This window comes from Ictidomys tridecemlineatus, chromosome 14, assembly GCF_052094955.1.
Source record: "Ictidomys tridecemlineatus isolate mIctTri1 chromosome 14, mIctTri1.hap1, whole genome shotgun sequence".
NCBI lineage: Eukaryota > Metazoa > Chordata > Mammalia > Rodentia > Sciuridae > Ictidomys > Ictidomys tridecemlineatus.
In genome coordinates, this window is record NC_135490.1 from 10,837,822 (window position 1) to 10,850,648 (window position 12,827).

The 12,827-nt window shown below is 47.7% G+C and overlaps 1 long non-coding RNA gene across 3 annotated transcripts; it reads left to right on the forward strand.

Annotated features, from left to right (window-relative positions):
- The first annotated feature begins 2,059 nt into the window (after positions 1 to 2,059).
- Positions 2,060 to 12,611, forward strand: LOC120892434 (uncharacterized). Of its 3 annotated transcripts, none has more exons than XR_013430216.1 (7): positions 2,060 to 2,243; positions 2,489 to 4,848; positions 5,779 to 5,954; positions 6,180 to 6,281; positions 7,240 to 8,061; positions 9,097 to 9,239; positions 12,451 to 12,611. It is a non-coding gene; the product is annotated as an uncharacterized LOC120892434 (long non-coding RNA). The 3 variants fall into 3 exon arrangements; XR_013430217.1 differs by lacking the exon at positions 7,240 to 8,061 and having other exon boundaries at positions 2,489 to 2,658; positions 4,722 to 4,848; XR_013430215.1 differs by lacking the exon at positions 7,240 to 8,061.
- The last annotated feature ends 216 nt before the right edge of the window (positions 12,612 to 12,827 follow it).

A 12,827-nucleotide genomic window follows, 5' to 3' on the forward strand; every position in this document is an offset into this window, starting at 1 on the left:
GGTAACTGTGCACAGAGCTACCCAGAATAAAGTCTGCTTTCAAACCTCCTCTGTACAGATGAAAACATTAACTACATTCTGAAGAAAATGGTGTGAAAGATCTCTCTATCATGTCCTCAAAGAAAGGAGCATATTTTAAATTCCCTTCTCCTGTTTCTGCTGGTTGGTATGCAATTGGTATGGTTGTGATGGCAGGATTCAGAGCAGCTATCTTGGGATAAGAGACAAAAGCCAAAAAGTTGAGGATGGCAGAGATATGATAGAAATAGTGTGGCCCCTCAGGATTGTGGAGCCATCATATCTGCTCAGGAATGCCAACCTGGCTTCTTAATGAAAGAGCAGTCATGCTTTTATATTATTAATTAATTAATTAATTTTAGTTTATTTATTTTTTTAAAGAGAGAGGGAGAGAGGGAGGGGGAGAGAGAGAGAGAGAGAGAGAGAGAGAGAGAGAGAGAGAGAGAGAGAGAGAGAGAATATTATTGACTTCCTAAATAATCGCCAAGTTCATGGATCGGGAGGAATAAAGACTGTGTCAAGAGTGTGGCAGCCCTGGTTGCTGAATGCACATGGAACAGCTCCCTTCTGCTCCCTGAGGAGTGACGGGGTATTTTCCTTTTCTGATTATTTAGGTTGATTTCCTATGGCCACACTTTTTGTTAATTATGCATATTAACGGTGACTTCTGCAGAAGGTTGTCATTACCTTATTCAAATATTGGATTACATTATTATTTCCTTTTATAGCTTTTTCTTTGGCATCCGAGGTGGAAACTTTGACATATTAGCTTTTGCAGCAAACAAATTCTCTATTTTCAGGAGAAATAAGGAAAACATAGAAGTACAATATACCCAACTTGTCACTCCCATCTCCACATGAACCACGGCAGGAGGGTCCATTCACCTGTTAAAATCCGACTGTAGGTCTGTGGCGGATGCCTCGAAACAACAGAAAACCACGTCCCTGTTGCTCACAGACCAGACTGCAGCTCTGATTTGCTTCCTCAGGACTTGTGCACAGAGGCGCTGCCCGGGTTCTTGGTGCATGAACAGCGCCCAGTGGGGGCTTAGCCAATCAAGCGCCCAGCACCGTTCCCTAGCATGGCTCTCCTGTTACTGATCTTTAGGGACAGGAAGCACAGTCCTTCAGCATTAATGAAAAACTCCCGCAGCAATCGGCAAACCTAGCGTCCAGCACATGCGAGATGCTGATTTAATAGCCACGGGCACCGGGGGGGTCAGCCTTAGTGCTATGCACGGCAGATTTCTAATCATCTCTCTGGCCCGATTCTTGTAGGTGCAAAACCATTTAGTTCTGTAGAGAGGAAACTCAGGGACAGGTGGGTGTGGATGGAAAGCCCCCCCCTCCCCCCCGCCCCTGGCAGCCTCTGTTTTGATATTATATGTCATTTTTATTGTTTCCTGAGTTTGCAAAATGACTCGCTGTGTCAAAGAACACGCTGGGAATGTCCGAGAAAGAAAACTATCTACTCAGGGGCTGGGGTCATAGCTCAGAGGTAAGAGCGCTGGCCTGCCATGTGTGAGACACTGAGTTCCATCTTCAGCACCACATAAAAATAAAAAGATATTGTGTCCACCTATAACTAAAAAATAAATATTTTACAAAAAGAGTTTACTTCCCTGATGGTGGATTCAGTTCCTCCTGTTCTAGGTTGTGGACACTGGACAAATCAGAGGTGACCTGCAGGAGCTGGAGATGGACAGTTCTTTCCCAAGCTTCCTGTCCTCTTTAAGGTTTCCTGGGACTGTCTGACACACGGGGCGTGAGGTCATACAGCAGGAACCACATCACGACTGAGGTGGAATATTCTGGCAACCTCATGGGCCGGCACAGCTCAACAGATTGTTTTGGATGGAGGGGGAGAAGGCAGGACTTGCCGCATACTGAGGTTGTGGACCACGATTCCTTTACAGTGACCAGTGAGTTGTGTCATTCCAAGTGTTAACACGGCGTTGTCACCCTTGACGGGGCTAGCTGGTCTTTCCGTCAACTCTAGGTGTCACTGTGAGATTGTGCACTGGACGTGCGTGCGCAGGCCCCTGCAGAGCTCCTGCCTCCTCCGCATGCTGACTCACGGTGCCATTCCCAGCTCCCTCTCAGCAGGAAATCAAACCTTTTCATGCAGCCATTCAAGACAACCCCCCCCAGACGAAGATGAGGGAGGGAGCGGGAAGCACTTCTCTGAGCTGAAGCTTTGACCCTGTCTGCAGGACCCAGGGCAGGTAGGGCTTTAGGTCATGCAATGAGCTGTCACAGAGCAGGGCTTCTGTCCTGCAGACGATTCTCAAAACAAACAAAACTCCTCTGAGAAAAAAAGGATTCCTGTGAAGACAGATGGTAGAGCGTATGTGTGCAACCCGGGTGGGCACATTTTGTGTCTGTTTGGCAGGGAATGTGGATACTCGATAAGGATGGAGATCCCTGGTTTCTGGGAATGAGTCTTTTGCCTCTTTCGTTCTATTTTCAGGAATCATCTGGAAGTAAGTCGCTTCCTGTCGCAGTAGCCAGTAGAGAGAGAACGAGAGGCGGAGGACAGGGGGAGGCACGGACCACCAGCCTCTTCCCGACCCTGCTCTTCAGAGACGCAGAGTGTTTTGGATATGAGAAGCAAAGGCTTTCTCTTCCTTCCTCTTGGAGGTGATTTTAAGTCTTTCCTCGCACTTTTTTTTTTCAGTGAATGCTTGGCCTGGAAAAAATTGCGGCAGACTGCAAAAAAATTTTGTTCTTTTGATTCTTAAATGGGGCGTTTTGAAGTTAGCACAGTGAGTGTGCTCAAACAGTATGCAAATTAGGACCCAGTGCCGGCCTAGCTGCTGCAGTCTGGCAACCCGTCCTGCTGCCTGGGATTAGGTGCAGAGCACACAGGTGGCTTCATCCAGCCAGACCCAGGGTTAGGCATGCACCTGTCAGCTGTGAAGGGAGGCTAGGAAGGATTTGGGTGAATTCTGAAGCAAACAGAAACTCCAGAGAGCACCAACAACTTCCTAGTAACATGAGTCAAGAAACCGTAGTCGGGGTTGATCTGCAAATCAGGAAATGCAAGTCAAGTTAGACAGGATGAGTTTTTCCACGGAGAGAAAGTGAGCTTGGGCTGTTGGAGCAAGAGTGGGAACATGCAGCTGAACATCTTCTGGGGGAGACAAGCAGGACTGAGTGAGGCAAGTTCAGTGGTTGGACGCAGACATAAATCAGGACAGTTGTCGATTGTGTAAGTGAGCTGGAGTACCCACGTCCGGGGGCAAAACGGCTCCGTCTGGTGTTCCCCAGGCCCTGTGAAGCATTGTCAGGTTCTGGGAATTTATTCTTCTGGCAGATTCGACTCCCCACATGAAATCTGTGCAGCAACTTACCTCCTGACAGTAAAGCTCTAAGTCCTGGAAAAGGATTTTTGCCTTCCCTTTGACCACTCTGCATCCATTTTGATTTCTGTGCTATTGCCAACTGGCTTTGCTGGTGAGTCATCGCTTCTGAGACTGCAGACTATCTGCAGCACACACCTTGCCATCCACACGGACCCGTCTGCAGTATCCAGCTGCTTTATAAGTTACCCAATCTCAGGTGTTTTGTTACAGCAACAGAAAGTGGACTAAGACACCCACACAATGAGAGGTTTCCACTTGAATATTTCCTTATCATCACAGCTGAATAGGTTCCCGACTCACTTTTCTTTTTTTTTTTTTTTTCTATTTTGGACAACAGACTATGAGACAGTCAAATCCGAAATATGTTCATTACCTTTGACTCATTCCTTTATTGACTGTAAATAATCAGTGTCCAAGTCCTGTTAATTTACCCCCAAAACATTTTTCTTGATCCTGTTCCCCTGTTTCCCCCACCTCCAGTCCATTCTGGGATTTTATCTGATGGTCTTCAAACTTTATTGTCCTCGTAGGTTACTTTAAGTTTCCATTGAAGTTTATGAATTGTGATTGTGCCCATACATGTACAGGTTTGAGCATACACCGGGACCTTCACAGAAACAAGTCCTATGGTCCTTTCTGTCTGTATTGCCATCCTTTTCATTCCATGTGTCCCTCGTTAATATTTTTAATGACTGTCCCTATAAAAGGCCGTCAGTGGCTCCATATCAACCTCAGAAGAAAATTCGAGACTCAGTTGAATATTCCCAAACACTCAAGCCTGTGAAAGGGACTCAAACTACCTTTTCAGTTTTACTTCCTCAAATATAGATGTGAAAAACAAAAACAAAAACAAAAACATAGAAATAATAAAAGCCGTCGTGTGCAACCGAGCACTGACGGTCTTCCGGGATGCGCTGCCTTGGGGTCTGACGGCCTCACGACTCTGCCCATGAGAGAGAAACCAGCCAGCAAGCCAAGGTCAAGGACGGGCTCATGACCCAAGGCCCTTTCCTCTGGAGTGGGCTCCAGGGGGGCCGGTCCCTTGGGACATTCTTGCAGTGCTTCTAGCCAGGTGGAGGGAGGTCTCCCCCTCCCCTCCTTTCCAATCTAGGACCCACGGCCTCCAGGTCAGCTCTCTCTCGTGTCCCCGGCTGACACCCCAACTGGTGGAAGCTCCCACTCAGCAGCAGCACCCACGGAGGAGCGCTATGCTCCTTCTCCACCCAGAATCTGAGTCTGGCCTGATTCAGTTTCAGTCCCTTAACCTCGAACCTAGTGCTGCACAGGAGGAGCCTGGGCAGAGGCCGATGCCGGGGTCCCCTCCTCACTTGGTCCCAGGAAGCTGCAGAGACTGGAGACCCCGTGTTCCGCTGTCCTCCCTCTCCACCCCACAGCAGGAAGAAGCAGCGAAACAGGAGTGGGAAAAGGATCCGGCTGTGGCCGCCAAGGACTCCTGAGGGTGAAGGTCTGTGTGTCTCCCGCCTCCACCTCACTCCCCCCTGCATGGCCCCGTGGGGCGGGGGTGGTTGGGGACACTCGCTGCTTGGCTGTCTCCATCACTGCAGAACTGGCAGGAGCTCTCTGTCAGCAGGAGAGTGTCTTTCCTTGTCCATCGCATCCTTCAGATAACCTGATTCATGCCCTACGACAGTGTCATCCTGTCTAGTGGCCAATAGATTCCAGGTGTCTTTAACCTGAGCTGCATTTTAAGATGAAGTTCAAGTGCTTGTGGAAGCTGACCACGACTTCCACTTCCCCCCCAGCAGAGCCACCGGGAAGGTCAGGGACCCCCACTGAACATCACCCTGGGGCCTGGTTTGGCCATCTCTGGCTGGCCTCGCTCTCCTTCTCCGGGGCTGGGGTGTCTATTTTGACCAAGATCCAGTGCACAGTGTTTGTGAACACGGTGTCCAAGGATTGACATGTCGGGTGGTTTGGGGGTATAGCTGTAGCTCTGGCTGCTGACCACCAACCACACACATACCTCCTGGGATGTCTCACAGTATTCAAAACCAAGCCTTTCCACTGACTGGGACAGTTCTGGGTGTCATGGTGCCTAAAAGGACTAGTGAAGTCCGCGTCCTGTAACTCACACCTAAACCATGCGTCATCTCAAAGCTGGGGCCAGCTCTTCCAGGGACAGAGGGAGTCACTGACCAACCCCTGAGAGCCAACATGTCCCCCAGTTAGCCAAGCACCCACGGTTAGCTTGTGAATTCTCGCACGTGTACTTTGAGGAGAGGAGATGCATTTTTGAGCATGTCTGAGCTGCGCCTGGAGCTTTTCAACTTCTACCGCATGAGTGTCGGGGCTCATCACTGTACGGCTGTTGAGACCCCATGAGCAGGGCCAGCTGCCTGGTCTGTCGCTCAGACCCACCTCTTTCTCTCATTAGCTGTGTGAAGCACCTACTCAGAGTCTCCACTTCCCTTTCCACAAAGGCAGAGTCAACCTCTCTGGGGTTCTGGGATGTGAAAGGCAAGGATGCGTCTGAAATCATCTTCACAGGGTCTAGGACACAGAATTTCCAGAAGCCTGTCCCTTTCCTACCTCTCGGCCTGCATCTTCACTGTAAGTCCATGGTAATTTTTTTTTTTTTTTGGCAGGGGAGGAGTGGGGCAGAAAAGAATGTGAGCCCACTGATTCCAGAGACACAGGGCAAATAGCTCCAAAGGCAACAAACGGCAGGATTTTTACTTTGGGTATTTGTTACTTTTGCAACAAAAATTTAATCATCTTAGCATAGATGTGGCCTTTGTCATGTCACTAATTGTCACTATTGATCCTGTCTAATAGCACATGACCGGATGCACACGATTGCCTCTAAGTTAAAGCAGAACACTCCTTCAGCAAGCTGTCCAGCTGGTGTGTCTGAGATAACACTGTGCCTGCCAAGACGTAAGTCTCTTTGCTTCCTGTGTATTTCTGTCAAGGTGTAACATTACACAGCAGCCTAGGGGAGTCTGCCAATATTTTCTTTTCAGTCCCATTTAGAAGGACGTAAGACATAACCTTGACTTGCTCAGCCTTCATTTTAGGTACTTGGAACTGTCACGGTTAGACTTGTCAACATCTCTTTAATGACGGAGGTAAAAACCTAAATAGGATTTTCTGAAAGTCAGAAGGAGTCAATGATATGTCCTCAACAGACTTGAAAAAACACACTAACAATGCCTTCTACCTCCTGGGCAGGTGGGCTCGGAGGAGGAGGAGGAGATCAACACACCTTTGAAAGCTCTGGGTCTAAGGAGGATTGGCAAGCCCCTGCCTTGTACTTTGCAGTGGCGTGATTTGACCACAAGGTGGCAGGCGCCTCCAAAGAGTAAACTCAAGAAAAAGACATTCGTGACATTTGTGCAAACACTGTGCATATGTGCAAACGTGTCAGGTCGCCTCATTCTTTTGGCTCCTATTCTAAGGGCACTGTAATTGGCTACTGTGGAGTTGATTTTCTTCTGACAAGTGCTCCCATAAAGTGAAAGTCTGTGGGACTCTGCCCACTTCCCTTTCAGCGGAGGCTTTGCTTCTCTCATATTAAGTGGGCCGGAGATATACCTTAGAGCATCCCAGAGGGCCTGGAACAGTCGGCTTTCCTGTGCTGAGTGAGCTTGACAAGCCATGATCCAATAGGAACGGGGACGTACGAGTATCTCTGTTTCCTTTTTGGGACATTTCTCTCAGGGTGTTAGATGCAGTAAAGTAATATACAGTAGCCTACAGGGGACTCTCATAGAGACCTGCTATTTTAAATGGCCTAATTGGGCTTCTTGTCTTTGTGAGTACAACTGGAAGGTGTTGAGAGAGGCGAGGAAAGACACTTAATTGGTGCTATGCTTTCTGTGTCTTTATGTAACAGCAGACTCTTGGAGAGGGAGGAATCCTATGCAAAGAATGCGAGGAAGACGAGATGATACAGGCAAACCCTCTGGGCACATGGATTCGCAGGGGCTGTGCCTCACAGTGACCATCAACAAAAATCCATTTCTAAAAGGCTCATACGTCTTCCGATCTCAACAAGAGTCACATTGCTGTAAACTTGTGAGGATTTTGCTACAACAAGGTTAAGTCAATCCTTGCAGAACAGAAAAATCAGAGCAGAAAATCTTTTGGAAGTGTGAAAACAGAAAAAATTTAAAAAGCACTTCATTTGCATTTAGGGCTTGAGCGAGAACGTTCTGTAGAAGTTCAATGCTGTGTATCTCGGAAAGCATCTCTGATGGAAGCCTTAGAAATTACCTGTTCCCCCGTAAGCACTTGGCTTTGGATGAATCATTTTACCCCTGGAGCCCTGTTTAAGGAAAGGAGAATTTGTGCTGTTCTTCCCCCTGGGTTACTGTGTGGATACCGGGAGCTCATGGCAAAACCAAAGCTCAGTTCATGGCTCTGCTAGTGGCTCACTGGAAGGGGCAGCACCCCTGAGCCCAGGTGCTGTGGAGGCCTTGGGACAGCCTGGGACAGGGCTGCACTGAGCTTACTGCGGTAGAGACTGCAGCAGGCGGGCTGCCACGCCCTGTTAAAGGCACAGCACCAAATTCCCTCCAGTAAGCTCCCTTTCGGTTGCAGGTGGGAAGACCCTGGTGCATCAAAGCCCCGGTGTCCACCGCATTGAAGGGGATCTTAGGAGGAGCCCAGCCTCCAGGGCTGTCGACTGTGTAGTCTGGAAAAGTGGTGTTGGCAGGTGACGTTTCTTAGATTTTTCCCACCTGGCAGACTGCTGAAAACTCAGCCTTAATTTAAGGGTGAAATGCCCCCCATGTCTCCGGCTACATATTCAACCCTTTTTGACTTTTCTGGAAACTTCAGGGCTTTACAGCCTGCCCTGGTGACCACCGGGTCCGGGTACAGTTGTCTGTGGGAGGTGGTGAGAACCTGGCCTTCTCGAAGCCCTGCCTGCAAGTGCTCTCCCTGCTCAGGACTCTTCCCATTGGGGCCCTGCACGTCCTTCCCACCTGCCCCTGGGCTCCCAATGTTCCACAGACCTATTCTCAGGGAAGCAGCAGAGAGTGATCTTATAGGGGACGGAGGCTGGTCTTCCAGGTGGTGTTCCTATTGTAAAGGACACAAAAGCCTGGAAATCATTTTTTAGTCCTCATTATGGGATTGATTGAACAAATGACGGTGGAATAATTTGATACAGTGCAACCACGGAGAAGAAAAAAGATGCTCTACCTTTGCTGGCGTGAGATGAGCATAGGAAACGAGATGTGAGGCAGTGGAAGTTTGTGTTATCGCCATTACATAAGAGAAGTGTAAATCTCTACCTTCCGTGACCTCCAGTGATGCCCGGAACCTCCCGGAGTGCTGAGCCGTGTATATCATATTTTTTTTCCCTACACATACATTTCTATGATGAACTTTCACTTTTTCACTTAAAGGAAGCATTTTATGAACTCTTTTTGGCATATCTGAATTGTCAATGTCAACTACTCTTGCCAAGTTAGCCCATTATTAGGGTATTATTAGCCCATTAACTAGGGTTAGTTGAACACTAACACTGAGGTTACTACAGCAGTTGATCTGCTAACTCAGATGGTGACTAAGTGACCAACTGATGGGTAGTGTACGCAGGGTGGATACACTGCATGAAGGGTTGGTCCACATCCTGGGTGGGGTGGAGCAGGATGACATGAGAGTCGTCATGCTACTCAGAAGGACGTGCAATCTAAAACTTAGGAGTCGTTGACTTATGGAATTTTCCATTTCATGTTTTTAGACTGCAGGTGACCACAGGCAACTGAAATGACAGAAAATGAAGCCATGGACGCGAGGAGGGGACTGCTGCACATGCTTTCACAGACACAGACCAGGAAAGAAAGGCAGGGGCTGAAATTCGAGGCAGAGGAGGAGCACAATGAGGTGAGAACTGTAAAGAAGGCCTGGAACATTGAGGAGCTCAGAAATGGGATGTGGCCCCGTCTCCCAGGATCAGGGTTTGAGGTGTCTTTCCCCAGGGCAGAGCTTGACTGACAGGGGCCACCTGCTGCCTCCCTCCAAGAGTACAGTGAGCTCAGATCCTGGAAGAAGGGAGTTTGCAGACTAAGGTGACCCAGGCTCCAGCCCTCTGATGATGCCTGGCAGATCCACAGCTACAGTGCAGGAGGCCTGCTTGAAGGATGACATTAACTCCTTGTAATGACATTGACTCATTACTAATTCCTTGCGAGAACCCCATAATAGGTATTAATATCATTTCCACTTTGCAGATGAAGTAAGTAGAGCACAGAAAGGCTAAGTAACTCATTCAAGATCACGCAGCTAGTAAGTGCCAAATTGGGATACAAACTCAGGCAGCCTGGCACCAGACCAGAGTCTACTTAACTACTATGTGATTCTGTCTCCAAACAAGTAAGTAGTCTTTGAGGTAGAAGAGAGTAGATGCCAGGAGAAATTCAAGTACTATGTCATGTCAAGAAGGAAAGAAATTTTATGCATAAGTTAGGTTTAACAACAGAACTAACCCAGAACTTTTGATAGTTCCTGAAGGATGAGCAAGTTCAAAGGAGGCAAGTCCAGGGGAGGATATTCTGGAGAGAGGGAACGAATGTCTGCAAATGAATCCTTATGCTACCCTCAGATGGTACCATGAAGTCTGATCTGTCTGCTAATAAGAGTATCAACTTGTTTTTATTCCAATTTTATATCATTCATTTGTTCATTCATTCATTCATTCATTCATTCATTCATTCATTCATTCATTCATTCATGTATTTGCTCGTTCATGTGGTCACTCTGAGCACTGTGTGCTGAGTGTCCACTGGACTGGACACTAGCAATGCAAGCATACCCTGCGTTCTCCTTTTCCTCCATGATGGAAGTTAAATACCTCACTTTTTCCTCCCCACTCAGTGAGATTTCCCCCTTCTCAGTGTGACAAAAACATAATAAAGGGTAGGGACCTATATTTTAGAAGTATATGTAGACGGTCAATAGCTCTTGTTCTCAAGACAGCTTATGACTCACTGGAAGTGATAGAATATTCACAAACAAAGGCAAGCAAAGAGTTACAGGCGTCATACTAAGTTTATATTAATAAATTGAATATATGCAAATATAGAAAATATGCACTACTGAATATGTGGACCAAGTGTACCCATATACACCCCAGAAAATACCTGTGTGCTATGGTCTATGTGGGAGAGGCTAGAGGGACAGAGAGTAAAGGGGCTGCATTGGGACAGAACTGGCTGCAGTTTTCCATCTTTGTGAAATCTCCCAAGATGGAAAAGGGAGGAGAGTTAGGGGAGGAGGGTCCAGCACAGGGCCAGAGGCTGGGGAGGGGCAGGGGAGGGAGGAAAGAGGAGGGGGAAAGGCTGGAGAGGCTGGGGGCAGACTCCTGTAGTCACAAGGTCACAGAGGACTCTGAGCAGCAGACTGAGGGTTTTCACATTTTTCTTATGTATGTTCTTAAGCCAACAGGGTGATGTAACAGAAACGATGCTTTTAAGAGAATTAACCTGGCACTGTAAAGCAGGATTGATGAAAGAGGCTTCAAGACCAGTCAGTTAGGAAATTACTGCAGTGGTCTAGACAGGGATCCTAAAATACAGCACCCACCCAGGCTCTGACCACCTACTGTGTGCTAGAATCACATTAGGTACTTTTGCTGAGTCATCTTTTCAAGGATGCCGCTTTATCCCTCTTTCTCAGATGAAGAAATTCAGGGCTGGGGAGCCCTGGGTTCAGTCCCCAGCACTAAAAAAATGTGCGTTCAGGGACCCTTCAGGCTCCGAGGTTCTGCAGCTTGTGCAAGTTCTACCATTGGGAGACTGGATGGTAGATCCTTTCATTTCTGGGCCAGAGTTTTCTACCGTATGTCACAGCGGCCTCTTGTACTGGAGGGCTCTGGCCCGGTGAGCCGGTGGGGGGGGGGGTGCACTCATAAACTAAGCACGTCATCGTCTTGAGGCCCCGGGGAAGGGGGATTAGGGACTCAACATCAGGATTAAACTAGGAGGCAGACATTTCCATTATTAATGGAAAGAAAGTAGGTTCCCAGAGTTTTTTTAATCAAATACCAGTGACCTGGGACGTTGGATGGAAAGGAGACCTTTTGCTTGCATCATGAGAAGTCCTGCATTTGAGAAAGCTTTAGAAATTGTGGAAGTCACCGATTGGAACTGGGTATTTAAAGAAAAAAGAGGGGGTAGATAAGGAATAAAGACTAAATGGAATTCCATTAATTGTATCACAAGGATGGAAGTTTAAACCTTTTAAGGAAATTTAAATGGCACTGATATGCCACTATAGAAAAATGTTTCTAATAAAAAGATTCTTTGCCAGGAAATGAGATGCTACTTAAGAAGCTGAGGGAGGAGTACCGACCCGAAACTCCAGGAAAATATTACAGCATGTTGACCAGTTTTCCCCTCCCAGGAAAAAAAAAAAGAAAAAGAAAGCATAAATGCTCATAGACCACTTAAAGTCTCCAACTGTGGACCTATAATAGGGTTCGGGGTCTTGCTCTATAATATAAAATATAAATAACCTTCAAATCCTGCATCTTCAGAATTTAAATGCACCGGGATTTAAATAAATTCTTTGGAATTTAAATAAATTCTTATTTTAGGTTCAAAACACTCAAAGCAGAAAGATTGATGCTGGCAGACAATGGAAACGTCGTCCTGCCTCTTCAGAGTACAGGATTTTGTGTCAAAGGGGGGGTGATGGATGTGGTCGGGGGGGACCTGAAACCGGGGTGGTTCCTTTGCAGTGTCCCCTCGGGTCAATAAAAACCAGAACTGCCTGACATTTTTGGAGTCATGAAGACCCTCTGCTGATGGAAAGGGGTTCCGCTGAACTGTGCAGGGCCCGGGGCTTGGGTCTTCCTGGAGACAGGGCTTCAGCTTCCTGACCCTCCAGGGCTGCCGCGGAGGGGAGGGAAATGACTGGAAGTCGGGTAACTGGCAGCAAAAATGAGAAGAGCCGACTTTGCCAGAGTCTGGGGCATCCAGAGTCCCTCCCAGATGGGGGCTTTCCCCTGGGCTGTCACTCTGTCTTGTTGATGGTTGAGCCTTGACCTTGAGCTGAGGGTTCTGGTGCGGAAAGTGAAGTTCTACCCACTTCTCAGGAACGGGTTCCGGACCTTTCCAGGCAGAACCAGTTATTTCTTCTGCTGGGTCCTGAGGCATGTGACTCCCAGGAAGTCCGCCCTCTCTGAGGATAACTGTCACAGGACGAAGACACCGGAAGTGAGGAGCGCCACGTGTCGGTGCACAGTGTGTGTGTGTGTGTGGGTGGGGGGGGGAGGTTTAGCTGACATTTACCTTGAAAGAAAATGAAAATCAAGTTACAAAGTTTGTCAATAAAATTTTATGAAAAAAAATGGATACAACAAAGGCCATCTGCTTTATTTCCCCCAAAGTTAGTGGATTGGGTACCTGTATATTTATTGAGTCTGTCGTCAGTACGTAGTTTAGGTGGAATGTGTGGGGTTTGCACCAATCT